Raw genomic sequence first — 27,309 nt, 5'->3', positions numbered from 1 at the left:
GACGATATTGGCTCTAATGAACAAAATGTTGAATCATTGTGGGTGGAGATTAGAGATAGTAAGGGGAAAAAGTCACTGGTGGGCGTAGTTTATAGGCCCCCAAATAATAACTTCACAGTGGGGCAGGCAATAATCAAGGGAATAATGGAGGCATGTGAAAAAGGAACGGCAGTAATCATGGGGGATTTTAACCTACATATCGATTGGTCAACTCAAATCGCACGGGGTAGCCTGGAGGAGTAATTCATAGAATGCATACGGGATTGTTTCTTAGAACAGTATGTTACAGAACCTACAAGGGAGCAAGCTATCTTAGATCTGGTCCTGTGTAATGAGACAGGAATAATAAATGATCTCCTCGTAAAAGATCCTCTCGGAATGAGTGATCAGAGTATGGTTGAATTTGTGATACAGATTGAGGGTGAGGAAGTAGTGTCTCAAACGAGCATACTATGCTTAAACAAAGGGGACTACAGTGGGATGAGGGCAGAGTTGGCTAAAGTAGACTGGAAACACAGACTAAACGGTGGCACAATTGAGGAACAGTGGAGGACTTTTAAGGATTTCTTTCATAGTGCTCAACAAAAATATATTCCAATGAAAAAGAAGGGCAGTAAGAGAAGGGATAACCAACCGTGGATAACCAGGGAAATTAAGGAGAGTATCAAATTAAAAACCAATGCGTATAAGGTGGCCAAGGTTAGTGGGAAAATAGAAGATTGGGAAAATTTTAAACGACAGCAAAGAATGACTAAGAAAGCAATAAAGAAAGGAAAGATAGATTACGAAGGTAAACTTGCGCAAAACATAAAAACGGATAGTAAAAGCTTTTACCGCTATATAAAACAGAAAAGAGTGACTAAAGTAAATGTTGGTCTCTTAGAAGATGAGAAGGGGGATTTAATAATGGGAAATGTGGAAATGGCTGAGACCTTAAACAATTAGTTTGCTTCGGTCTTCACAGTGGAAGACACAGAAACCATGCCAGAAATTGCTGGTCACAGGAATGTGGGAAGGGAAGACCTTGAGACAATCACTATCACTAGGGGGGTAGTGCTGGACAGGCTAATGGGACTCAAGGTAGATAAGTCCCCTGGTCCTGATGAAATGCATCCCAGGGTATTAAAAGAGATGGCGGAAGTTATAGCAGATGCATTCGTTATAATCTACCAAAATTCTCTGGACTCTGGGGAGGTACCAGCGGATTGGAAAGCAGCTAATGTAATGCCTCTGTTTAAAAAAGTGGGCAGACAAAAGGCAGGTAACTATAGGCCGGTTAGTTTAACATCTGTAGTGGGGAAAATGCTTGAAGCTATCATTAAGGAAGAAATAGCGGGACATCTAGATAGGAATAGTGCAATCAAGCAGACGCTGCATGGATTCATGAAGGGGAAATCATGTTTAACTAATTTACTGGAATTCTTTGAGGATATAACGAGCATGGTGGATAGAGGTGTACCGATGGATGTGGTGTATTTAGATTTTCAAAAGGCATTCGATAAGGTGCCACACAAAAGGTTACTGCAGAAGATAGAGGTACACGGAGTCAGAGGAAATGTATTAGCATGGATATAGAATTGGTTGGCGAACAGAAAGCAGAGAGTCGGGATAAATGGGTCCTTTTCAGGTTGGAAATCGGTGGTTAGTGGTGTGCCACAGGGATCGGTGCTGGGACCACAACTGTTTACAATATGCATAGATGACCTGGAAGAGGGGACAGAGTGTAGTGTAACAAAATTTGCAGATGACACAAAGATTAGTGGGAAAGCGGGTTGTGTAGAGGACACAGAGAGGCTGCAAAGAGATTTAGATAAGTTAAGCGAATGGGCTAAGGTTTAGCAGATGGAATACAATGTCGGAAAGTGTGAGGTCATCCACCTTGGGAAAAAAAACAAAAAAAGGGAATACTATTTGAATGGGGAGAAATTACAACATGCTGCGGTGCAGAGGGACCTGGGGGTCCTAGTGCATGAATCCCAAAAAGTTAGTTTGCAGGTGCAGCAGGTAATCAGGAAGGCGAATGGAATGTTGGCCTTCATTGCGAGACGGATGGAGTACAAAAGCAGGGAGGTCCTTCTGCAACTGTATAGGGTATTGGTGAGGCCACACCTGGAGTACTGCGTGCAGTTTTGGTCACCTTACTTAAGGAAGGATATACTGGCTTTGGAGGGGGTACAGAGACGATTCACTAGGTTGATTCCGGAGATGAGGGGGTTACCTTATGATGATAGATTGAGTAGACTGGGTCTTTACTCGTTGGAGTTCAGAAGGATGAGTGGTGATCTTATAGAAACATTCAAAATAATGAAAGGGATAGACAAGATAGAGGCAGAGAGGTTGTTTCCACTGGACTAGAACTAGGGGGCACAGCCTCAAAATACGGGGGAGCCAATTTAAAACCGAGTTGAGAAGGAATTTCTTCTCCCAGAGGGTTGTGAATCTGTGGAATTCTCTGCCCAAGAAAGCAGTTGAGGCTAGCTCATTGAATGTATTCAAGTCACAGATAGATAGATTTTTAACTAATAAGGGAATTAAGGGTTATGGGGAGCGGGCGGGTAAGTGGAGCTGAGTCCATGGCCAGATCAGCCATGATCTTGTTGAATGGCGGAGCAGGCTCGAGGGGCTAGATGGCCTACTCCTGTTCCTAATTCTTATGTTCTTATGATTGCTTTTCTCCATGTACAACTCATCATAGCAGCTACCCTCTGTTCCAAGGGTGTCAGTGGATGCAGATTGGGCGTGCCTCCTCCTGTTCGAGTTGCTTCCCTTTTGTTGTGGGCCAATTTCTTCTGCAAAGAGTAAAATATAACTTTTTACAGAGTGCGTCTTTCTGCAGGGTGGGACATACAGATAGTCATGTTACAATTGCGATTACATTAAAAAATGAAAATATTACTTACACTAACTACTTGACCAAGGTCGTGCCATTTCTTTTTACACTGGCTTCCAGATCTCCTGGTATGCACCACTGCGCAGTAATCTTCTGCAACTTGGTTCCAGCGTTTCTTCATTTCTTTAGGTGGCACTTTTATGCGACCTCTGTTGCTGGTATCTAGCTCCTGCCATCTCTGCTCAATGATGTTGACTATTATCTCCACTTCCTCATGCAAGAAATTCTTTGTTCTTGGTGGACGTTGTTCCATTGCTGTATTGAATTGACACTCTTATTTTTCAAAACACACAGTCCTTAATTTGCATGCACCTATGCAGCACCTGTTCTGGAAGTTTAGCAGTGAAAAGCAGCACTCACCGATTTCAGCAGGTGATTTATTCAACAGTGTTGCTAAAAGTACTCCTTCACACACCAAAAAATCACCAAAATTCAATCCCAAGTCTTTCCAGAGGTCCACGAGACAAATCAGCACTTTTCTTTAAGTTCTTTTAAAAATGGCCGAGTGCCATATTTCTGGGCTACTGTGCGTGCGCGAGCGCTCCAACACGCACGCGCAGGGCTGCTGGCAAGACGTTCCCTCATTTGACTTAGTCCCGCCCCCTCCACTTGCAGAATCGGCGTGCCTCTGTGGCTCCGCCCCCCCGCTGCTGTCTGCGCGCCAAGCTCCCAGGGACCAGCAAGGAGCCCGAGAATTACGAGGTAGATTTTTGTCGCGCTTTTAGGCGCGAAAAATGGGCGTCCTTATCGGGGCTGTGCCATTCTAGGCGTGGCCCGAAACTTGATCCCATTGTATTTAACTCTGCTTAATTCTGCAGAAAAGGCATTCCAAAAGGTGTTCCTTTCCGCTCAAAATACTAACTCTGTTCAACTCTGTTGAACTCAACTCTGTTTAACTCAACATACTCTCATAGTTACCCAATACATTCCCGGGTGATCAATCTGGTCCTGACACTGTTCCTTCGAGGGTCTCTCCCCTGGTCCCTGCTTCTGTCGAGTGTTGATCCTCGGTTCTCGCAGCCGAGGTGGGGTTACCCCTCCTGGTTTCTTCTATTTTATAATCTGTCCCATCTCCTTTGACTACACATTTGTCTGTGCCCTGGTGATTGGGTTATTCTAGTTACAATCTGTCCCATTTCCTTGATTACATTTTGTCTGTACCCTGTTGATTCGTATATTCAGTCCCATTGAATACATTTTGTCTGTACCCTGTTGATTCGTATATTCTAGTTACTGGCGATGCTAAGGAAGCATGACTAATCAAATTTCAATTGGTAATTCATTTTATGTTCAAGGCACCTTAACCTTACTCTTGGGGGTTTTTCCATTTCATGTTGCCATAGCCTGCATATTTCCACATCTACCACCTAGAAGGACAAGGGCAGCAGGTGCATGGGAGCACCATCACCTGCAAGTTCCCCTCCAAGTTACACACCATCCTGATTTGGAAATATATCGCCGTTCCTTCATAGTCGCTGGATCAAAATCCTGGAACTCGCTGTGGGAGTACCTTCACCACAGGACTGCAGCGGTTCAAGGCGGTTCACTGCCACCTTCTCGAGGGCAATTAGGATGGCCAATAAATGCTGGCCTTGTCAGCAACACACACATCCTGGAACGACTAAAAAAAAAATGAGGCACCTCAGACATGAACTGTATAAATAGGCATTTTAGAAACAATTTTAAAGAGTAAAAAAAGCTTTAAAGAATTTTCATAAACATATATTGATAAAAATTTCAGAAATATAGAAAAAATATTTAAATTAAAAGAGTGCTTAAAAAGTACTGTCAATAGTGCAAAAAAGTATGTTGTCTGTGGCAGTTTAAGAGTGATTTTACCCTTTGTACTTGCACGCAAACCCCTCAGGAGACTCAGGTTGCCTATTAATATATGCTAATCACTCATTACAGTGATATTAAATGGTGTATCCACGGCTTTCTCAGGCTTCCTCAAACTCACCAGTGAAAGCAAGCCATACTTGTGACAATCGAGGGGTCTGAATCAATCTCATGGAAATACTGTTCGAAATACTTACTACTCACAGCTGCTTTCATACCTGCTCGTGAGAAAGGGTGTGTTCACAGTACTTTTGCTGAGTATTTACTTTCTACCATTTGGAGTTTTTCTGAAACAAATCAGCATGGATGACACTTTGGTTGCTTAGACTGGACAAGGACCATTCTGACCAGCACCAGCACCAGCAGCCTGCCCTTGTGAAACCTATAGCTGGACAGCAGAGAGGGCAGGAGCAGAGGGGTGCAGCTCGCAGGAGGCACTACCTGCGACATCGGGTGTACAGGCAGAAGCTAAGTTTCCTTGACATATCTGAACAGTAGTGTTTCAGGTGGTGGCAGACATCTGCAGCCTCCTAGAAAAAGACCTGCTGGACCTGGTGGCCATGCTGTCAAAGTCACCACCACCCTCAACATATCCAGGATCTCCCTGCCAGCAGTCCACAAACGCATAAGACAGGTGACTATTGGCTTGTTTTCCAGGGCCAGCACTTATGTGAACTTTGCCTGCGATGACGCCAGTCAGAATGAGCGGGTGCTCGGATTTGCGACTCTGGCTGGCTTCTCACAGGTGCAAGGCATCACAAACGTGGCAATCCACACACCCCCAGATCAACCCAGACTATTTGTCAACTAGAAGGGCTACCACTCCATCAATGTGCAGCTGGTGTGCCACAAAAAGATTTTTCTGCAGGTGCGCGCAAGATTACCGGGGAGTAGCCATGACGCTTTCGCCCTGTGGCAGTCTAAGCTCCGTGATGTCTTTGGACCTGCATGCATACTGAAGGGGTGGGCTGCTAGGAGACAAAGGATACCCACTTCACACTTGGCTGATGACACCTGTCAGAAACCCAACCTAATGAAGCCCAGCAGCACTACAATGAATGCCATTTGACCACCAGATGTGTGATCGAACAAGCCATCGGCATGCTGAAGATGTGCTACAGACTGGAGGCACTTCTCAGTGTGTACCAGCCGGGGTGTCCAGAATGGTTGTGGTTTGTTGCACTCTGCACCACTTTGTGCAGCAGCGAGGTTTGGACCTGCAGAAGGAACAAGGCTCAGAGTGCAGATACTCTTCGGACGATTCTGAGGAGGAGGAGGAGGAGAAGGAAGGTGTTGAGGGCATTGCTCCGTCAGTTGCTCATATTGCTGCCCGGATGCTAGGGATGCTCTTATTAATGCAAGGTTCACTTAGGTTGCACCAGTGGATCAATGCCAGAACCACATGCAATGGACACTCTTTACATGCAACCCCCCCATCACTGCCCCGCCCCACCCCCATCCCACCACAATGCCACTGACACAAAGCAGACCTGCAAATAACCAAGCATGCCTTGCACATCCCCTCATTGGTCCCCGTTAATTTGTGCCTTCCCATTCAGCATCGAGCAAATTAAAAGGCGACTTGCCATCCAGCGACCAAGAATGAGCAAGGCGGGAAAGTGAGGCAAACTAATAAAATTTATATGCTTTAACTAAACAGCAGAAACTTCACAGCATTACATTTTCCCACGCACCCATGTGCAACTACAAAGCTTTACTCTTCCTTTTCCTTCTGCTCTTACGCATTGCAATCCTTGTGCCTTCAGCAGAGGTAGAGTCAGGCTGCTCACATCACTGCTCTGACAGCCGAGGTGCTCTTGGCCCACAACCCCTGGCTTTTGGAGCCCATGAGGGTCCCACCAAAGACTGCTCCACCTGCACATGTTCAGGGGCAGACTCAGCCATCGAGACACAAGGCTGCATGTGGGTTATTGACTGGGGGCAGTCAACGGTTGTGAAGTGGAAGCACTTTGAGTAGAGTTCTCACCTCCATGTCCCCTTTCGCCATTATCCCTCTCATGTGGCAGCTGCAATTCACTGCGACCACTTTGCTGCAGAGTAGTTTGGTGCAGATCAGTGCAGCACTGAAAGCCAAGTCTAAGGTGTTTAAGGTGGCAGTCGTGTTGCCATCCAGAGTCTACTTGGCCAGGTCAAGACATGCATGGATTGCAGCTTATGATATTCCACGGAGTTAACCACTCTATCCGTGCAAGAAGACATCGTCGGAATGCCCTGTCACATCAACCCACTCATGCTTGAGGCAGATTCCTCCATTCTCTCTGCAATCGTGGTCCATGTGCATGGAAGGCCTGTCGGTGCATCGCACATTCTCTGCACCCTCCGACATGGACTCTCTGCAGCTGTCCTCCCACCACTATCTGTTCTTGCTCACTTGTCTAGAATGAGTCATCAGGTGAAAACTCAACTATCCACCTTACTGGTACCTGTACATCAAAGTGCAAGTATCTGAGTTAGTTCATGGTAAGCATGAGTCCTGAGATGGTGCACTCTCAGGAGGATTCAGCTGTTCTGAGTATCGTTGTTCGCGAGGTCCACCAACATCTGTTGCATGCATGAAGGCCCTAGCAGAGAGAAAATATATGAATGAATACTGGCAAGGTAAGAATGTTGCAAGTTATCATTATGAAGATGATCATATTTCACTCACTGTTGAAATTAAGTCAACATAACTGAGTACCATATGTCATGTAAGTCGCTGATATTTAATTGTGTTAGCAGGCAGCTGGATGATCCCTGTCTCCCTATCTTCAACGGCCAGGGACACTGAAACGCCACTTATCACCAGCGCCTCCTCCTATGCATTTGTAATTTTCTGATTAAAGAAATGTACTGATTAAAGAAAGATATGTTAGAGGGATCATCAAATGAGGCCATACGGGTCGAATTGAAAAATAAAAAAGGGGTGATCACACTGCTGGGCGTGTATTATAGATTCCCAAACAATGGGAGAGATAGAGGAGCAAATATGTAGGCAAATTGCTGTGAAGTCCAAAAACCATAGGGTAGTAATAGTAGGGGATTTTAACTAACCAAATATTGATTGGGACAAATTTAGAGTGAAGAGTTTGGAGGGTGCGGAATTCTTGAAATGCATTCAAGAGAACATTTTTAGTCATTATATAGCAAGCCCAACATGAGAGGGGGCGGTCTTGGATTTAGTTTTGGGGAATGAAGCTGGGCAGGTTGAAGGGGTATTAGTGGGAGTGCACTTGGGTGCCAGTGACCATAATTCAGTCAGATTCAAGTTGGTTATGGATAAGGGCAAGAATAGGCCTGGAATAAAAGTTCTGAATTGGGGAAGAGCTAATTTTGCTAAGTTAAGGAATGATTGGGCCATAGTGGACTGGAACCAGCTACTTGTGGGTAAATCAGAGTTGGAACAGTGGGAAGCATTCAAGGGGGAGATCCAGAAGGCTCAGGCCAAATATGTGTCCTTAAAGGTCCGCTCACTCCCTCATTGCAGGCCAGATGAAATGCATCCCAGGTGTATGCATCAAATGCTGTTGAGCGAAGTAAAAGAGGAAATAGCAGAGGCCTTGACCATCATTTTCCAGTTCTCTTTGGATCCGGGCATGGTGCCGGAGGATTGGAGGATTGCTAATGTAGTACCCTTGTTTAAGAAGGGAAAAAGGGATTGGCCAAGTAATTATAAGCCAGTCAGCCTTTACCTCAGTGGTGGGAAAATTATTAGAAAAAATCCTGAAAGACAGGATAAATCTGCATTTGGATAGGCAAGGATTAATTAGGGACAGTCAGCACTGATTTTTTAAGGGAAGATTGTGTTTGACTAACCTGATTGAATTTTTTGAGGAGGTAACCAAGAGGGTCAATGAAGGTAGTGCGTACGATGTAGTATCTCTGGACTTCAGCAAGGCTTTTGATAAGGTCCCACATGGTACACTGGTCATGAAGGTTAAAGCCCAAGGAATCCAGGGCAAAGTGGCAAGTTGGATCCAAAATTGGCCTGGAGGCAGGACGCAAAGGGTAATGGTTGATGGATGTTTTTGTGACTGAAAGAATGTTTCCAGTGGGGTTCCACAGGGCTCAGTACTGGGTCCCTTGCTTTTTGTGGTATATATCAACGATTTAGATTTGAATATAGGGAGTATGATTAAAAAGTTTGCAGACGAAACTAAAATTGGCTGTGTGGTTGATAATGAAGAGGAAAGTCATGGGCTGCAGGAGGATATCAATCTACTGGTCAGGTGGGCAGAGCAGTGGCAAATGGAATTTAATTCAGAGAAGTGTGAGGTGATGCACTTTGGGAGGACTAATAAGGAAAGGGTATACACATTAAGCGGTAGACCACTTAATAGTGTAAATGAACAAAGGGACCTTGGAGTGCTTGTCCACAGATCCTTGAAAGTAGCAGGCCAGGCGGATAAGGTGGTTAAGAAGGCATACAGAATGCTTGCCTTTATTGGCCAAGGCATAGAACATAAGAACAGGGAGGTTATGCTTAAATTGTATAATACTTTGGTTAGGCTACAGCTGGAGTACTGCGTGCAGTTCTGGTCGCTGTATTATAGGAAGGACGTGATTGCACAAGAGAGGGTGCAGAGGAGATTTACTAGGATGCTGCCTAGAATGAAGAATCTTAGTTATGAGGACAGATTGGATAGGTTGGGTTTGTTCTCATTCGAACAGAGGAGGTTGAGAGGAGACCTCATTGAGGTGTACAAAATATTGAGGGTCCTGGACATAGTGGATAGTAATGGTCTATTTCCATTGGTGGAGGGATATTACTAGGGGGCATAGTTTTAAGGTTGGTGGAAGGTTTAGAGAGGATTTGAGGGGGGCTTCTTTACGCAGAGGGCTGTGGGGATCTGGAACTCGCTGTCTGGAAGAGTGGTGGATGCAGAAACCCTCACCACTTTTAAGAGATGGTTGGATGGGCACTTGAAGTACTTGAAGTAACCTGAAGTGCAGGGTTATGGACCTAGAGCTGGTAATTGGGATTAGACTGGATGACTTTTTGTTGAACGGCACAGATATAATGGTAAGTATTGCAGGGAATAGAATACAGCCAGGGTGATTTCCTGGACTAGGTTTGATCGCCTGGATGGGTCGGAGAGGAATTTTCCCAGATTTTTTCTCCCTAAATTGGCCTGGGTTTTTATCTGGTTTTTGCCTCTCCTAGGAGATCACATGGCTCCGATTGGAGTGGAGTGTAGAATGTTTCAGTATAAGGGGTGTCTCAGTTGTTTGAGGCGGACTGGTTGGGCTGGGTGCTCTTTGCCTTTCCGTCATTGTTCACAGGTTTATATGTAATCTTTAGGGCTGCTGACCAAGGGCCGTGCGGCTCTTTGTCAGCCGGCGCGGACACGATGGGTCGATGGGTACTTTAGCTGGGAAATGCGTGGAGGCCAATATATGGTTCTCTTCCTCGTGTTCTGTGCTCGCTTCTCCTGCAATGAGGGAGGGAGCAGACCTGTGAGTGACTGTCTGACATGTGTTCATCTGATGGATGAGTGCATTTGGTGAGGATGAGTACCAGGGAGAGGCATGAAGTTGCATAAGGATGACGGTGAGTGGGAGTGGTGGATGGGTAGATGGGGATGTGAGGAGCTGTATAGAAAGAGGATGGGTGCGCTTGCAAGGTAAGTGGGTGTGAGGAGTGATGGGATGGAGTAGGCTTGACATGGCAGATTGAGGGGGTGGGATGATGCGCACAACAGAATGTAGGTGAATGTGAAGTTGTACTGCATGAATCCAGGAGTGTGGCACAATGCCCCTGCTGCTGACCTCCTGGGCCTCCTCCAGCCAGGCCTTCTTTGTGGCAGCAGCATGTTTCTTCCTCCTATTGCCGGGGAAGAGTATATCTCTCCGGTTCCTCACTGACCCCAGAAGTATATCAACGGAGGTGTCTTTGAAATGCGGTGCAGCCTTTGTCAGTCTGGAATCCATTCTTTAACTTTCTTTGTTTCAAACTCCAACTCCTCTAAGTTCCATCGTTGGACTGGCCCTTTAAGTGCTAGATTTGAGATCGCATTAGGGGTGTCCGCTGCTGCGGATTGGCTACCACACCCGGAAGTAAAATGCAAATGAGGTGACTAAGTTAAAAAGCCAGTGACAGACGCGCTGAACTTATTTTCGGGTTTCCTGCGCGATATCGCTCCCAGCATATCTCCGAGTTAATGGCCATGAAATTTCGGCCTCCTTGGGTCCATACAGATTGTGTAAGGACTGGGGAAGGCATTGCAATGCTGGTTTTCGGTGCGCAATGCGCATGTGCCGAAAACCGACTTTTCCAATCTGTCAAGCCTCTCAGATTGCATGCATCTCAGGGAGAAGGATATTCCCATGGCAGAGATTGAGCTATTTGCCCATCTTTTGCCCAGCGAATGTCCTTCAAACTCTTGCACCTGGTAAAAGCAGGTGCATAGCCAACTTTTACCAGTGTTAGAGTTTTAAAACATATCAAAAACATATCAAAATAAAATTTAATAATACACATTTATGTTAAAAACACTGCCCACTCAGGTCATTTTATTTTAAACTATAACTAAAACCTTTTTTAAAAATCGGCAAATATTTTTTTTTCAAAAACATTTCTATCAACTTTAGTTTCTATGATGTATTTATGTGAGGTGTTTTTTACATTTTTGACGTAGTGTCTGGGTGTTTGGGGGTGTTTCTCATTCATAGCAATAGGAGTTTTGGACTTACGAAACTCCTATTACTATGAATGAGAAAATACTTTACCATGATTGGGTGTCCAGGCCCACGTGATTCCTATGGACGTCCCAACATGAATGCGTTCCATTGCGCAAGAAGAGGAGGCCTCAGGACCAGGATCTCTGGTGAGCGTTCAACCAAAAGGTAAGTGCGCATTTTTTCTCCTATTTTTAGTCGAATGCCCGCGGGAAGAAGAAATCGTGATTTCAGCGCTATTACCAAGGACATTGTCTCAAAAAGTTACCCCACCACTGACGTTAGGCTGACTGGCCTGTAGTTACCTCCTTTATCCCTCTCCAACCCTCCAGTCCTCTGGCATCACTCCCATGTCTAAGAAGGATTGGAAGATTGTGTCCAGAGTTTCTGCTATTTCCACCCTTATTTCCCTCAGCAAACTAAAATGTATCCCATTATTTTCAACTTTAAGCATTGCCATCCTTTTAAGTACCTCCTCTTTATTTTTATCCTATCCAATTTCTTTACCATCTCCTCCTTTACAGTGACACCGGCAGCATCCAGTGAAGACGGTGAAGACCGATGCAAAATACTCATTTAGTACTTTAGCCTTGTCCTCTGCCTCCACAAGAAGAAATCCATTTTAGCTCCTAATAGTTCCCATCTTTCCTTTGACTATACTTTTATTATTTATAGGATTGTAAAAGACTTTAGTGTTCTCTTCCACATTACCTGCAAATCTATTCTCACACACTCTCTGTGTCCCTTTTATTTCCTGTTACAGTTTAATTCTGCACTTTCTGTATTTAGCTTGGTTCTTTACCTTTTTATGAAACTAACAGTTATCATAAGCCTCTTTTCTCAGTTTAATTTTAATCTCTCTGGCCTGGAGTTTCCGCTTGGTTTTTTTCAGCACAATTCGCTTGAAATCGACTGAACCAGAGGAACTTCTAACACAAATCGAGTTCCCGCGACCTTTTGCATTAGTTTAAAAAGCATCACGCTAGAAGCCAGCCCCGCCCACGAAACTGGTCACAAGCAGATCTAATTCATCACCATGGCGAGTTTCCGCTATTTGCGCCCATTTGTGGGCCTTTGAGGAGGCTTAAAAGTAAGCTGTTTTTTTAGGCGTAAGCACATTTTAAAAGCATTTAAATATATTTTTTAATTTACTAAGAAACTGACTACTGTACCCCAATGAAGGTAGCAAATGGTCTGTCTAGTTTTTTAAAGTCATTTTCAGTGATTTAAAATCGGGTTACGCACACGTGGTGGACTTGACACTCTGATTAAAAATGCTTATTTTTTTGTGATAAAACAATTTTCAGCCATGTCTTTAACACGGTTGACCACTCTATCCTTTTCAAACGCCTCTCCACCGTTGTCCAGCTGTGTGGGACTGCACTCACCTGGTTCCATTCTTATCTATCTAATCGTAGCCAGATAATCACCTGCAAAGGCTTCTTTTCCTGCCCCCGCATTGTTACCCCTGGTGTCCCCCAAGGATCTATCCTTGGCCCCATCCTATTTCTCATCTACATGTTGCCTCTAGGTGACATCATTTGAAAACACAGTGTCAGTTTGCACATGTACTCTGATGACATCCAACTCTACCTCACTACCACTTCTCTCGACCCCACTCACGGTCCCCAAATTGTCAGATTGCTTGTCCGCCATCTAGTTCTGGAAGAGCAGAAATTTTTTCCAACTGAATATTGGGAAGATCAAAGCCATTGTTTTTGGTCCCCGCCACAGACTCCGTTCCCTAGCCATTTTCTCCAACTGAATATTGGGAAGATTGAAGCCTTTGTTTTCGGTCAGTGCCACAAACTCCGTTCCCTAGCCACTGACCCCATCCCTTTCCGCAACTTCTGTCTGATGCTGAACTAGACTGTTTGCAACCTTGGTGTCATATTTGACCCTGAAATTAGCTTTCGACCACATATCCGCAGCATAACTAAGACCGCCTCTGTAACATTGCCCACCTCTGCCCTTGCCTCAGCTCATCTGCTGCTGAAACCCTGATCCATGCTTTTGTTACCTCTAGCCTTGACTATTCCAATGCACTTCTGGCTGGCCTCTACAGAGGAGTGCAGAGGAGTAACTATTGTCTGCCGCAGGGAAAATCATCACAAGAGTCCTCCTCAATCGTCTCCTCCCAGTGGCTGAAGAGCTCCTCCCAGAGTCGCAATGCGCATTCCGCCCACTAAGGGCCACAACGGACATGATATTCACCGTGCGACAAATCCAAGAAAAATGTAGGGAACAGCATCAACCTCTGTAAATGGCCTTCTTTGAGCTCACAAAAACCTTCGACGCTGTCAACCATGAGGGAGTGTTCTTCTCCAATTCGACTGTCCTCCAAAATTTGTCACCATCCTCCGCCTGCTTCACGATGACATGCAAGCCGTGATTCTTCCCAACGGATCCACCACAGACCCAACACAAGTGCAGACCGAGGTCAAACATGGCTATGTCATTGCACCAACGCTCTTCTCAATCTTCCTCACTGCAATGATTCATTTCACAAGCTCTCCGCTGGAATGCAGCTAATCTACAGGACAAGCGGGAAATTGTTCAACCTCCAACGCCTCCAGTCCAGATCCAAGGTTGCTCCAACCTCTGTCATTGAATTACAATATGCAGATGACTCTTGCGTTTGTGCACACTTGGAGTCCGAACTCCAAACCATCGTTGACACCTTCAGCGAAGTGTACGAGAGTCTGGGCCTTATATTTAACATCAATAAGACAAAGGTCCTCTACCAACCTGCCCCCGCCACACAATACTGCTCCCCGGTTATAAAGATCCACAATGAGACCGTGAACAATGTGGACCACTTCCCATACCTAACCTAAGCAAAGGCAGACATCGACGACGAAGTTCAACACCGCCTTCAGTGTGCCAGTGCAGCCTTCGGCTAACTGAGGAAATTAGTTTTCAAAGACCAGGATCACAAACCCGGTGCAAAGCTAAAGGTATACAGAGCAGTAGTGATACCCGCCCTCCTATATGCCTGAGAGACACGGACTATGTACAGTAGGTACCTCAAAGCACTAGAGAAGTACCACCAATGCTGCCTCCACAAAATCCTGCAAATTAATTGGCAGGATAGGCGCACCAATGCCAGTGTTCTCTCTCAGGCCAACATCCCCAGCATCGACCACGCTCAACCAGCTCCGGTGGGTAGGCCACATTGTCTGCATGCCCGATGCTAGGCTCCTGAAACATGCACTCTACTCTGTGCTACATCACAGCAGGCGAGCCCCAAGAGGGCAGAGAAAATGCTTCATGGACACCCACAAGGCCTCCTTGAAAAAAGCAACATCCCCACCGACTCTTGGCAATCCCTGGCCCAAGAACCAAAGTGGAGGAGGAGCATCCAAGAAGGCACCATACACCTTCAGTCTCTTCACTGGGAGCACGTGGAAGCCAAGTACAAAAAGCGGAAGGAGCGTATGGCAAATCAAGCTCCCCACTCACCCATCCCTCCAACCACCACCTGCCCCACCTGTGACAGAGACTGCAGATCCTGCATTGGTCTCATCAATCACCTTGGAACTCATTTTGGTGAGAAGCAAGTCATCCTTGACTCCAGGGGGACTGCCTAAGAAGGAGAAGAACTAAGACCATCTATTTCCACCTCCGTAACATCGCCTATCTCCGCCCTTGCCTCAGCTCATCCGCTGCTGAAGCCTTCATTCATGCTTTTGTTACCTCTAGATTTGACTATTCCAACACACTGCTGGCTGACCTCCCACATTTTACCCTTCAAAAACTAGGGGTGATCCAAAACTCGGCTACCCGTATCCTAACCCACACCAAGTCCCACACCCATCACCCATGTGATCGCAAATCTACATCGGCTTCCGGTTAAGCAACACCTCGTTTTCAAAATTCTCATCCTTATTTTCAAATCCCTCCATGGCCTCACCCTTCTCTAAAATAGAGTATGAGAGGAAGCTTGCTGGGAACATAAAGACTGACTGCAAAAGCTTCTATAGATATGTGAAGAGAAAAAGATTAGTGAAGACAAATGTAGGTCCCTTGCAGTCAGATTCAGGTGAATTTATAATGGGGAACAAAGAAATGCCAGACCAGTTGAACAAATACTTTGGTTCTGTCTTCACGAAGGACGACACAAATAACTTTCCGGTAGTACTAGGGGACCGAGGGTCGAGTGAGAAGGAGGAACTGAAAAATATCCTTATTAGGTGGGAAATTGTGTTAGGGAAATTGATGGGATTGAAGGCTGATAAATCCCCGGGGCCTGATAGTATGCATCCCAGAGTACTTAAGGAAGTGGCCATAGAAATAGTGGATGCATTGGTGATCATTTTCCAACCATCTATTGACTCTGGATCAGTTCCTATGGACTGGAAGGTAGCTAATGTAACACCACTTTTTAAAAAAGAAGGGAGAGAGAAAACGGGTAATTATAGCCTGACATCAGTAGTGGGGTAAATGTTGGAATGAATTATTAAAGATGAAATAACAGCACATTTGGAAAGCAGTGGCAGGATCGGTCCAAGTCAGCATGGATTTATGAATGGGAAATCATGCTTGACAAATCTTCCAGAATTTTTTGAGGATGTAACTAGTAGAGTGGACAAGGGAGAACCAATGGATGTGGTGTATTTGGACTTTCAAAAGGCTTTTGACAAGGTCCCACACAAGAGATTGGTGTGCAAAACCAAAGCACATGCTATTGGGGGTAATATACTGATGTGGATAGAGAACTGGTTGGCAGACAGGGAGCAGAGAGTCAGGATAAATGGATCCTTTTCAGAATGGCAGGCAGTGACTAGTGGGGTGCCGCAGGGCTCAGTGCTGGGATCCCAGCTCTTCACAATATACATTAATAATTTAGATGAAGGAATTGAGTGTAATATCTCCAAATTTGCAGATGACACTAAACTGGGTGGCGGTGTGAGCTGTGAGGAGGATGCTAAGAGGCTGCAGGGTGACTTGGACAGGTTGGATGAATGGGTAAATACATGGCAGATGCAGTATAATATGGATAAATGTTAAGTTATCCACTTTGGGGGAAAAAACACGAAGGCAGAATATTATCTGAATGGCGGCAGATTAGGAAAAGGGGAGGTGCAGCGAGACCTGGGTGTCATGGTTCATCAGTCATTGAAAGTTGGCATGCAGGTACAGCAGGCGGTGAAGAAGGCAAATGGTATGTTGGCTTTCATAGCTAGGGGATTTGAGTATAGGAGCAGAGAGGTCTTACTGCAGTTGTACAGGGCCTTGGAGAGGCCTCACCTGGAATATTGTTTACAGTTTTGGTCTCCTAATCTGAGGAAGGACGTTCTTGCTATTGAGGGAGTGCAGCGAAGATTCACCAGATTGATTCCCGGGATGGCTGGACTGACATCTGAGGAGTGACTGGATCAACTGGGCCTGTATTCACTGGAGTTCAGAAGGATGAGAGGGGATCTCATAGAAACATATAAGATTCTGACGGTACTGGACAGGTTAGATGCGGGAAGAATGTTGCCGATGTTGGGGAAGTCCAGAACCAGGGGACACAGTCTTAGGATAAGGGATAGGCCATTTAGGACTGAGACGAGAAGAAACTTCTTCACTCAGAGAGTTGTTACCCTGTGGAATTCTCTACCGCAGAGAGTTGTTGATGCCAGTTCATTGGATATATTCAAGAGGGAGTTGGATATGACCCTTATGGCTAAAGGGATCAAGGGGCATGGAGAGAAAGCAGGAAAGGGGCACTGAGGGAATGATCAGCCATGATCTTATTGAATGGTGGTGCAGGCTCGAAGGGCCGAATGGCCTACTTCTGCACCTATTTTTTATGTTTCTATGTTTCTATCTCTGTAATCTCCTCCAGCCCCCCGCCCCCGCCCCCCACCCTCCCCTGAGACATCTGCGCTCCTCTAATTCTGCCCTCTTGAGCATCCCTGATTATAATCGCTCAACCATTGGTGGCCGTGCCTTCTGTTGTCTAGGCCCCAAGCTCTGGAACTCCCTGCCTAAAGCTCTCCACCTCTCCACCTCTCTTTCCTCCTTCAAGACGCTCCTTAAAATCTATCTCTTTGACCAAGCTTTTGGTCACCTGCACTAATTTCTACTTAAGCGGCTCGGTGTCAAATTTTTTATCTCATAACACTCGTATGAAGCGCCTTGAGATGTTTCAACACGTTAAAGGTGCTACATAAATACAAGTTGTTGTTGTATTAATAATACTGCACCAGGTTACCACTCTCAAATATAACAAGGAATATTTTTTATTGCAAATGAAAAGCAACGATGTTCTAAAGCGCTGCCCGATTCGTTGTTTCAAGGACAATGTTATGTTCAGTGATATGCAAATGAGTTTGAGTGGAAACTTGAGCAAAAAAATCACTTCTTAAAACTAGCGAAAGTTATGTGCAATTTGTGCTCAGATTGTTGATTGCGTCCAACGCGGAATCTCTTGGCCTGGAGCTTTCGTCCTCCAGGGAATTCTAGATTTGGATTCCCTTCCTTTCCTCCTCATGTGAATGATTCTATTCTGTGCCTGAACTATATCCTTTTTGAAGGCATCCTATTGCTCATTTACTGTTTTACCTGCCAATCTTTGATTCCAATTCACCTGGACCTATCCCCTTTCAACTCACTGAAATTAGCCCTCCTTCAGTTGAATATTTTTACGTTTGATTGATCTTTGTGTTTTTCCATAACTACTCTAAACCTAATGATATTGTGATCACTGTTTCCCAAATACTCTCCCACTGAAACATGCTCCACTTGCCCCACTTCATTCCCTAGAACCAGATCCAGCACTGCTTCCTTCCTCGTTGGGCTGGAAACATGTGGATTAAGAAAGTTCTCTTGTACACATTTCAGGAATTCTTCCCCCTTTTTGCCCATTACACTGTTACTATCCCAGTCTATATTAGAATATTTGAAATCCCCCATTATCATTACTCTTTGTTCTTACATCTTTCAGAAATTTACCTACAAATTTGCTCGGCTCTCTCCTCCCCACAACTTGGTGGTCTATAATATATATCTGTATGTGCCATGTCATTGTACCCTCGTGCATGGCCATCGTGGTATAATTGCCACACCTATCTAGTGCTTATAAGTGGCACCCTGAACACAGCAGAACTCTCTTTGTCTAATAACCATTGGCAGATCAGTCTAGTCTGTCATCGTGAGATAGAAACAGAAACATAGAAAATAGGTGCAGGAGTAGGCCATTTGGCCCTTTGAGCCTGCGCTACCTTTCGATAAGATCATGACTGATCATTCCCTCAGTACCCCTTTCCTGCTTTCTCTTCATATCCCTTGATCCCTTTAGCCGAAAGGGCCATATCTAACTCCCTCTTGAATATATCTAATAAACTGGCATCAACAACTCTCTGCGGCAGGGAATTCCACAGGTTAACAACTCTCTGAGTGAAGAAGTTTCTCCTCATCTCAGTCCTAAATGGCCTACTCCTTATCCTAAGACTGTGTCCCCTGGTTCTGGACTTCCCCAACATCGGGAACAATCTACCCGCATCTAACTGTCCCGTCCCGTCAGAATCTTGTATGTTTCTATGAGATCCCCTCTCATCCTTCTGAACTCCAATGTATAAAGGCCCAGTTGATCCAGTCTCTCCTCATATGTCAGTCCTGCCATCCCGGGAATCAGTCTGGTGAACCTTCGCTGCACTCTCTCAATAGCAAGAACGTCCTTCCTCAGATTAGGAGACCAAAATTGAACACAATATTCCAGGTGAGACCTCACCAAGGCCCTGTACAACTGCAGTAAGACCTCCCTGCTCCGATACTCAAATCCCCTAGCTATGAAGGCCAACATACCATTTGCCTTCTTTACCGCTTGCTGCACCTGCATGCCAACTTTCAATGACTGATGAACCATGACACCCAGGTATCGTTGCACCTCTCCTTTTCCTAATCTGCCACCATTCAGATAATATTCTGTCTTTGCGTTTTTTCCCCAAAGTGGATAACCTCACATTTATCCACATTATACTGCATCTGCCATGTATTTGCCCATTCACCTAACCTGTCTAAGTCACCCTGCAGCCTCTTAGCGTCCCCCTCACAGCTCACACCGCCATGTCATCTGCAAACTTGGAGATATTAGACTGAATTCCTTCATCCAAATCATTAATGTATATTGTAAAGAGCTGGGGTCCCAGCACTGAGCCCTGCGGCACTCCACTAGTCACTGTCTGCCATTCTGAAAAGGACCCATTTATCCTGACTCTCTGCTTCCTGTCTGCCAACCAGTTCTCTATCCACGTCAGTATATTGCCAACAATACCATGTGCTTTGATTTTGCACACCAATCTCTTGTGTGGGACCTTGTCAAAAGCCTTTTGAAAGTCCAAATACACCACATCCACTGATTCTCCCTTGTCCACTCTACTAGTTACATCCTCAAAAAGTTCTAGAAGATTTGTCAAGCATGTTTTCCCCTTCATAAATCCATGCTGACTTGGACCGATCCTGTCACTGCTTTCCAAATGCGCTGCTATTTCATTCTTAATAATTGATTCCAACATTTTCCCTATGATGTCAGGCGAACCGGTCTTTAATTACCCGTTTTCTCTCTCCCTCCATTTTTAAAAAGTGGTGTTACATTAGCTACCCTCCAATCCATAGGAACTGATCCTGAATCGATAGATGTTGGAAAATGATCACCAATGCATCTACTATTTCTAGGGCCACTTCCTTAAGTACTCTGGGATGCAGAGAATCAGGCCCCGGGGATTTATCAGCCTTCAATCCCGTCAATTCCCCTAACACAATTTCCCGCCTAATAAGGATATCCTTCAGTTCCTCCTTCTCACTAGACTAAGTCAGTTTTTATGTTCCCGGCAAGCTTCTTCTCGTACTCTATTTTCCCCCTCTTAATTAAACCCATTGTCCTCCTCTGCTGAATTCTAAATTTCTCCCAGTCCTCAGGTTAGCTGCTTTTTCTGGCTAATTTATATGCCACTTCCTTGGTTTTAACACTATCCTTAATTTTCCTTGTTAGCCACGGTTGAGCCACCTTCCCGTTTTATTTTTACTCCAGACACGGATGTACAATTGCTGAAGTTCCTCCATGCAATCTTTAAATATTTGCCATTGCCTATCCACCGTCAACCCTTTAAGTATCATTTGCCAGTCTATTCTAGCCAATTCATGCCTGAAAACATCGAAGTTACCTTCCCTTAAGTTCCGGACCCTAGTTTCTGAATTAACTTAATAAAGAATTCTACCATGTTATGGTCACTCTTACTCAAGGTGCCTCTCACAACAAGATTGTTAATAAGTATGGTTCCTCGACATATTGGTCTCGAAAACCATCCCTAATACACTCCAGGAAATCCTCCTCCACTTCATTGCTACCAGTTTGGTTCGCCCAATCAATATGTAGATTAAAGTCACCCATGATAACTGCTGTACCGTTATTGCATGCATCCCTTATTTCTTGTTTGATGCTGTCCCCAACCTTGCTACTACTGTTTGGTGGTCTGTACACAACTCCCACTAGCGTTTTCTGCCCCTTGGTATTCCGCAGCTCCACCCATACCGATTCCACATCATCCAAGCTTATGCCCTTTGTTACTATTGCATTAATTTTCTCTTTAACCAGCAATGCCACCCCGCCTCCTTTCTGTCTATCCTTCCCAAATGTTGAATACCCCTGGATGTTGGGTTCCTAGCCTTGGTCACCCTGGAACCATGTCTCCGTGATGCCAATTATATCATATCCGTTAACTGCTATCTGCGCAGTTAATTCGTCCACTAATTCCGAATACTCCTCGCATTGAGGCACAGAGCCTTCAGGCTTGTCTTTTTAACACCCTTTGCCCCTTTAGGATTTTGCTGTAAAGTGGCCCTTTATCACTCTATCTCGGCCCCTCATAATTTCATACAATAAGGTCCCCCTCAGCCTCCTGTGTTCCAAAGTAAAAAACCCGGCCTATCCAATCTTTTCTCATTGCTAAAAATCTCCAGTATAGCCAACATCCTTGTAAATCTCCTCTGTATCCTCTCTAGTGCAATCACATCTTTCCTGTAATGTGGTGACCAGAACTGCATGCAGTACTCTAGCTGTGGCCTAACTCCTGTTTTATACAGTACAAGCATAACCTCCCTGCTCTTGTATTCTATGCCTCAGCTAATAAATGCAAGTATTCCGTTTGTCTTCTTAACCACCTTATCCACATGGCCTGCCACCTTCAGGGATCTGTGGACATGCACTCCAAGTTCCCTTTGTTCCTCTACACTTCAGTGTCTACCATTTAATGTGTTAGCCCTCCCCAAATGCTTTACCTTGCATTTCTTCGGATTAAGTTCCATTTGCAACTGTTCTGCTCACCTGACTAGTTAATTGATATCTTTCCACAGTCTTTCTTCTTCATTATCAACCACACATCCGATTTTAGTATCATCTGCAAACTTCCTAATCATACCGCCTACATTCAAGTCTAAATCATTGATATATACCACAAAAAAGCAAGCGACCCAGTACTGAGCCCTGCATAACCCCACTCGAAACAGCCTTCCAGTCAAAAAAACATCCATCAACCATTATCCGTTGCTTCCTGCTTCTGAGCCAATTTTGAATCGAACTTGTCACTTTGCCCTGGATCCCATGTGCTTTTGCTTTCATGACCAGTCTGCCATGTGGGACCATATCAAAAGCCTTGCTAAAATCTATATATACTACATCAAACGCTCTAACCTCATCGACCCTCCTTATTACCTCCTCAAAAAATGTAATCTAGTTAGTCAGACACGACCTTCCCTTAACAAATCCATGCTGACTGTCCTTGATTAATCTGTGTCTTTCTAAATGAAGATTTATCCTGTCGCTCAGAATTTTTTTCAATCGTTTTCCCATCACTGAGTTTAGGCTTATTGGCCTGTAATTGCTTGGTCTATCCCTTTCTCTCTTTTTAAACAAACATACCACATTTGCAGTCCTCCAGTCCTCCAGCACCACACCTGTAGCCAGAGAGGATTAGAAAATGATGGTCAGAGCCTCTGCTATTTCCTCTTTTGCTTCTCTTAACAGACTGGGATACATTTCATCCAGGCCTGGTCACTTTAAAAGCTGCTAAACCCTTTAATACTTCCTCTCATTATATTTATTTCATCCAATATTTCACTCTCCTCCTCCCTGATTGCAATGTCTGCATTGCCCCTAACTTTTGTGAAAACAGACACAACATATCCATTCAGAACCATACCCACGTCTTCCGCCTCCACACACAGATTACCTTTAAGGTCTCTAATCGGCCCTACTCTTTCTTTAGTTATCCACTTGCTCTTAATGTGTTTATAAAGCATTATTGGGTTTTCCTTGAATTTACTTGCCAAAATGTTTTCATTCTCTCTCTTTTCTTTCCTAATTTCCTTTTTAATTTCACCCCTGCACTTTCTATAATCTTCAAGAATTTCTGCAGTATTGACCCTTCTGTATCTGTCATAAGCCTCCCTTTTTTTCTTTATCCTACCCTGTATGGTCCCTTGACATGCAGGGTGCTCGAGATTCGTTCGTGCCACTCTTTTTCCTTAAGGGAACATACTTGCTGAACCCTCAGGATCTCCTCGTTGAATACTCTGACAATGATTACCTTCAACTGGCTGTTTCCGGTCCACTTTGGCTAAATTCCATCACAGCTTAGCAAAATTGGCTTTTCCCCAATTGAGAACTTTTATTCCTGGTCTATCTTTGTCCTTTTCCATAACTACCCTAAATCTAACTAAATTATGATTACTCTCCAACTGATACCCCTTCCAGCTGCCCAGCTTCTTTCCCTAAAACTAAGTCCAGAACCGCCCCTCCCGTGTTGGGCTCGCTAAGTACTGGCTAAAAATGATCTCCTTAATGTATTTTAGGAATTCTGCACCCTCTCTACCTTTCACACTTATTCTATCCCAATTAATATTGGGGTAGTTGAAATCCTCTACTATTACTGCCCTATAGTTTTTACACTTCTTAGACATTTACCTACATATTTGCTCTTCTATCTTCCTCTGACTGTTTGGGGATCCATAGTATAACCCCAGCAGTGTGATTGCCCCTTTATTGTTCTTCAATTCAACCCATATGACCTCATTTGATGATCTCCTCTTGAATCCCTCCCATCGTTTTGACCCTGATTTACCTTCAAGTAGCTATTTCCAGTCCACTTTTGCTAAATCACTTCTCAACCTAGTAAAATTGGCCTTCCCCCAATTTAGAACCTTTACTGCTGTTTTATCTTTGTCCTTATCCATAACTATGCTAAACTAACTGAATTATAGAACTAGAACCTCCAATTTTGAGCTTATCACCCAAAAATGGGCGTTAAAAAAGGATTTTCTGATCACTGGCTTCTCGCCCATTCTCAAAACACCTAGTTTACATTTTTGAAAATGGGCGTTACCACGAGCGATATCAAATGGGCTGTAGCGTTAAATTTTTCTGATCTTCTGCCGTAAAATGTGGCTCGATTCCCGTGATTCAGGAGGTCAAGGGTCATCATGACATGCGCAGAAGAGGAGACAGAGAGAGAGAGGGAGCTCAAAGGCACTGAAAGCCTGTGTGGCTGTGGTGTGTGCTTGTTTAGCTGTTGTGGGAGGAACGATGGAGATTCACCAGCAGCAAAAAGCCTACTGAACACCAAGAACATAGTTGGCACCGAGTTTTTGTCAACAAATAAGATATAACATGGAAGGGATGGAGGAGGCCCTGGAGCTGGTAGCCAGGAACACTGGTGGCAGAGGTCCCGGAGCGCCGCACTGCATTCCAAGGTGACACACCCTCATTGCCAACCACACGAGAGCCAGCAGCAATATCTTGCTTATGGCTCAGACTGCCCTCTCCTGTATCCATCCAAGCAGCGCTTCGGCCACAACCCCCCAACCCCCAATGAAGCATCGCCTGAGGGCCTCCTTGGCCAGGCGACTTGGAGTCAGGAGGGTAAGGGAAAGGGGTAAAGTTGGGTAGGAGAAGCGGGGGGGTGGGGGGGAAGGGTTCATTTGTACAGAAATACTGATGATTTCAGACTAATGTTCGGTTTAAATGTTTTTTATTTAACAAAACCTGGCAACACATTGTCTTAGATAGCTGCACCATTACAGGCTGGTGATTCCTTAACATCAAAGGGTATAATCACACTTAACTTCAATCAATGTTGACTTTAACTGTCACCAAGGCGATGCCCACCAGCAATGTGTCAGCCTTGTAAATAACACCAACGTTCTTTCAGGCAAAGCGATCATTGATGAGCTCCTGACGTAAGGCTCTTGCATCTATCATGCCACCATGGGCCCTTTCATGCGGTCTACAGGGGGGCAGGAGCATGGCTTCAGCGTCAGCCTGATTGTCTGTCCCGATGTCAGCGTCTGCCTCCTTGTCCTCCTCTTTCTCTCTCTGTTGAGGTGGACTGCCAGACTCATCAGGCAATTCTTGTCCCCTCCTTATAGCCAACGTGTGCAGCATGGAGCACACCACCACGAATTGAGCTACCTGCTCAGGGTGGTATTGGAGCTCGCCTCCTGAGTGGTCCAGGCATCTGAAGCGCTGCTTCAGCACTCCAATGATTTTCTCAACGATATTGCAAATTGCTCTGTGGCTGTTGTTGTATTGACTCTCAGCCTCGGTGTGGGTGTCATGCAGGGGGGTCATCAGCCAGGTGGCGAGGCCATATCCTTTGTCCCCAAGCATCCAGCATTGACCTTGTGACTCATTGTTAGACAAGTCAGATACAGTGCTCTTACACAGGATGTGCGCATCATGGATGTGCGCATCATAGATGCTGCCCGGAAATTGAGAATTCACTGCCAGTATAATTTGCTGGTGGTCGACAACCAGCTGGATATTCAGCAAGTGGAATCCCTTGCGGTTCCTGAAAATCTCAGCATTCTGAAAAGGTGCCTACATCGCGATGTGCATACAGTCTATTGCTCCCTGCACTTTGGGGAAGTTTGCAATTCTGGAGAAACCTAGAGCCTGCTCACTCTGTGCCTCCCTGGTCATAGGGAAGCTGATCAAGTCCCTCCTGTGTGCGTACAGGGCTTCAGTGACCTGTCTAATGCAGCCATGTGTGGCATGCTGAGAAAGTCCACAAATGTCGCCAGCTGTGGCCTGAAAAGAACCTGAGGCATAGAATGACAGTTCCATGGTGACTTTGACCTCTATGGACAGTGTAGTTCTGATGGTGCTGGCAGGCTGTAGGTCTGCCCTTATCAGCTGGCATACCTCAGTGATAACCTCTTTGTGGAAGCGCATTCTCTGAAGGCAGGTGATGTCGGATAAGTCAAGGTAAGAATGCTTCTCCTTGTACTTGTGGGCGGTGTAACGTCTGGTCTTCCTCTGTCTGTCACTTCGTACATTGGGCACATAAAGCAGTGCAGCGTTCCTTCGGCGATGTCGAGTCTGCTGCATGTATTTGGTCACCAAGAGAGGGTGAGAAACGACAGGCCCCATTGCAGTAGCTCTCTGTTTTCCACTGATTGCACATAAACAAGGAATGTCCTGATGAGCATACCTCTTCAATTACAATCGATCACAGTGTGGTCAAGATGTTTTTAGAGATATTCACATCAACTCCAACGATCTGCAGAGTACATCCGAACTCCGCCGATGTTGAAGCACAGCAGCCTTTTAAAGGACGCGACATGTGATCTACAACATGGCGTCCATAACGCTGTGATTCGTCCCGGTTAGTTCCACCTTTTATGGGCAGTTTATTGAGCGAGCGATATTGTGGGGGAATGTGTGCGAGGTGGTGAAATTGACGATGGGCGATCACCATGGCTGCTAGTTTCGGTAAATGTGCTCTTTACGACAAAAAACAGTCGCTGGGTGTTAATATTGAATATCGGCGTTAATTCCGTGCGGAAAGTAACGTCGGCGATACTCTGGGTGATGAATTCACCCATCCTGCTGATTCCGCCCCAAAAAAGTGGACGGGCGGTAATATTTTTTCTCAGCGTTAAGCACATGGGGAAAGTAACGCTCGCCGATAAGTTTCCGAAAAATGTCCGTCAGTTTCCATTTTGTGCCAAAATGGGCGCTATATGGGCGTTATAAGTCATTTCAGCGGTAAAATGGGTGTTAAGTGGGCGTTAAACAGGCAAAAAAAGTGGAGGTTCTAGCCTTTGATCACTGCCACGAAAATGCTCTCCTAATTTGAATAGGCGCGAGCTAATCGCAAACCGTGATCCCGTGCCTTTTTTGGGGGTTATCCAATTTAGCTCCTTATGTCTTTTAGTTCTTCACCTCCTAAACTCCCTCAACTCACATTGAACCTCTTTTACTTCCCCGGAACCTCCCCTTTTATGTATACCTGGCGAGCGAAATTCTCCTCCCACCCCAAGTGCAATTATCGTTAAAGGTGGAGCTCCTTAAAGGGGCCGTACCCTTACTTGGGGACCAGAGCCCTCAATCATCTTGATATTGTGGAAAAAATATTGAGGCTGGTTTTTGGATTGTGTGGAGAGATTATTGTGGCTGGTCAAAAACTCATGTTCAGAGGGCAAGGCTCCCCATCAGCAGCGTGATGTCAGAAACCTATCCCGAATGTATTTAATAGGAAACACATTTAAAATCAATTTTTAAAAGGTATAACATTTGGGACATTGCTCCAGTATTCTATAATTTACATAATTTACTCAATTCAAAAAAGCTGGAAGAAATGCAGTTGATTATTCGTGGCATGTGAAACCCTGAGCTGCTCCCCTTTTATCCAGATATTCTCTTCGAAGCTGCTTTTGAACTGTCAAAGTTTTATTTATCTGCTATTCATTTCAGCATCAAAGCTTCAAAGATGGAATAGCCTTTCTCAATGTCTTTCAAAATTCCTGATAGTTATCTATATCGTCAAAGCCAGTTTGCTAAAAGGCATCATAAAATCTAATTGATAAAATAACCCGGCTAATATCGAAATGTCCTTGGAATGTGTTTCTAGGTAAAATTG

At 45.0% G+C, this 27,309-nt stretch overlaps 1 protein-coding gene across 1 annotated transcript in view; it reads left to right on the top strand.

Annotated features, from left to right (window-relative positions):
* The first annotated feature begins 11,528 nt into the window (after positions 1-11,528).
* Positions 11,529-27,309, top strand: part of rps6ka2 (ribosomal protein S6 kinase, polypeptide 2) — a 654,298-nt gene continuing 638,517 nt past the window's right edge. Inside the window, exon 1 of the mRNA XM_070889669.1 lies at positions 11,529-11,572. The gene's annotated coding sequence lies outside the window, so the exon portion shown is untranslated. The remainder of the gene's footprint in view (positions 11,573-27,309) is intronic.

This window comes from Pristiophorus japonicus, chromosome 9 (assembly GCF_044704955.1).
Source record: "Pristiophorus japonicus isolate sPriJap1 chromosome 9, sPriJap1.hap1, whole genome shotgun sequence".
Taxonomy (NCBI): domain Eukaryota; kingdom Metazoa; phylum Chordata; class Chondrichthyes; family Pristiophoridae; genus Pristiophorus; species Pristiophorus japonicus.
Note: the sequence above shows the minus strand (reverse complement) of the source record. Positions and strands in the feature narration are given on the sequence as shown.